The 2,125-nt window shown below is 34.7% G+C and overlaps 1 pseudogene; it reads left to right on the forward strand.

Annotated features, from left to right (window-relative positions):
* The first annotated feature begins 330 nt into the window (after positions 1-330).
* LOC144557083 (putative cysteine protease RD21C pseudogene) lies at positions 331-1,582 on the forward strand (annotated as a pseudogene).
* Positions 1,583-2,125: the final 543 nt, after the last annotated feature.

A 2,125-nucleotide genomic window follows, 5' to 3' on the forward strand; every position in this document is an offset into this window, starting at 1 on the left:
AATTTACACTTTTTTATTACCGTAAATACCCGTTCAATATTAACAGAATATCAATTTCTTTACTTGTTAGAACAGACTAACGTTGTATATTCAAATATAGGATAAAATGATTCTACCTAATATAATATGAAATCACGGGTTTGAAAAATCTAAGGGAAACGATAATGTGCATATTATATATATATTTTCTATTGCTTTGCCCAAATCTGCAAAACTCAAAGAGGCCAAGCATTCCTATAAATACCACTAACTAACAAATACATCTCATTACAAGCTCAACTTCTTTCTCTAATTGAATTGAATTTGAGAATTCAATACATCAAACCTCTTATGGCATTTTCTTATCGTTGCACTGCCACTCTTCTTGTTTTGCTTGCCTTTAGTCCCTTCTCCATAACAGTAGCTGATGATTCTTTGTTGTCAGTTTTTGAAAAATGGATTAGCGACAATGGCCGAGTTTATGGATCTGCTACCGAAAAACTACGACGCTTTCAAATATTCACGGACAACTTTCAGTTCGTCCAATCAATGAAAAAACAACCTGGACTGACATACACTGTAGACCTTAACAATTTTGCAGATTTCACAGTACCGGAGTTTCTGCAAAAATACGCAACATACAAAACAAGCAATTCATCCGAAACAACTGATTTCATGTATGCAAGTGTGACATCAACTCCTCCTTCTATCGATTGGCGCACTCACGGTGCTGTGACGCCCATTGAAAATCAATTAGGCCACTGTGGTGAGCTAAAACTTAAAAATAAAACTTTAATAGAAGCATATATATTTTGAATCTTTCACAATGAACTCTAAAAATACTACATAAGAAAGAGGTAGCTGAATGTATATTGAATCTAACTACATAAATATATATAGGTGCTTCTTGGGCATTCTCGGCGGTGGCTTCAATTGAAGGAATAAATAAAATCAAGACAGGCCGCCTGATAAGTCTATCGGAACAAGAATTAGTTGATTGCGTTACCGGTTCTAATTGTGATGGAGGAAATGTGGAGTCTGCTTTTGCTTGGGTGGTTAAAAATGGAGGCATTTCAACGAAGAAAGACTACCCTTACACCAGTGGTATATGTTCTTCTTCCAAAGCAAGACATCATCTGGTCACCATCACAGGTTACCAACGTGTCCCGGCAAATAATGAGTCGGCTCTTGCAAAAGCTGTCGCTCACCAGCCAGTGTCTGTAGCGCTTGATGCAAACAGCAAAGCCTTTATGTTATACTCGGGCGGGATTTTCACAGGTCCATGTGGAATAAGTCTAAATCATGCAGTTACTATGGTTGGTTATAACAAAATTGGTGGAACCAAGTATTGGATAGTAAAAAACTCTTGGGGCACATCCTGGGGTGAAAATGGTTACATGCGTATCAAAAAGGATATTTCTAGCTCTGCTGGCCTGTGTGGGCTCGCCAGGGATGCCTCCTATCCTACAAAATAGTTTTAAAAATAAGAATCATTATGCCATGGTGTGCTTTTGAAGATATGATCAATTAATATTGTGGATTTGGTTTGTTTGAGTGATATTTTTTTTATTTCTTTTGTATCATCTTATTATGAATGGTTTCCTTTCCCACAACCCGTTGGCTAAAAATATGTATTTTAAATTAATAATAACAAATATGCATTTCAATTTATTGTTTAAATATATATTGTGAAAACTATCAAATAATTAAGCTACTTTTAATTAGTTATCCCTCAAAATATATTGTGAAAACTATCAATGTTTAATTTGTAAGTATGCAACAGTACTTTCTACAACCTGAGTCATGCACTCAAAATAAATTAACAAACCTATTTGATCTACAACCGAGTCATGCATGTTTTATAATTAAGTACACAATCTCCTTTGAGAAACAAACTTGTATGTAGATTTGCATGGAAATTCTCCATTGGTTGCTATCTCCGGATTGCTCCGCTAGGACACAATAGATAGAGTTGATTGAGTTCAGATGTTGCTTGTACCGATCGATAAGCACGAGAATATTTCTAGAAGAAAGATTTTTTTATTTAATTATTAGTTACAACTATTAGATCAATATATAGCTTTTGATATAGTAATTCCAGTACAACTTGTTGTTGGAATTTAGAGACGTCTAAATTACAATTATA

Source organism: Carex rostrata, chromosome 7 (genome assembly GCF_964058835.1).
Source record: "Carex rostrata chromosome 7, lpCarRost1.2, whole genome shotgun sequence".
Classification (NCBI taxonomy): Eukaryota; Viridiplantae; Streptophyta; class Magnoliopsida; order Poales; family Cyperaceae; genus Carex; species Carex rostrata.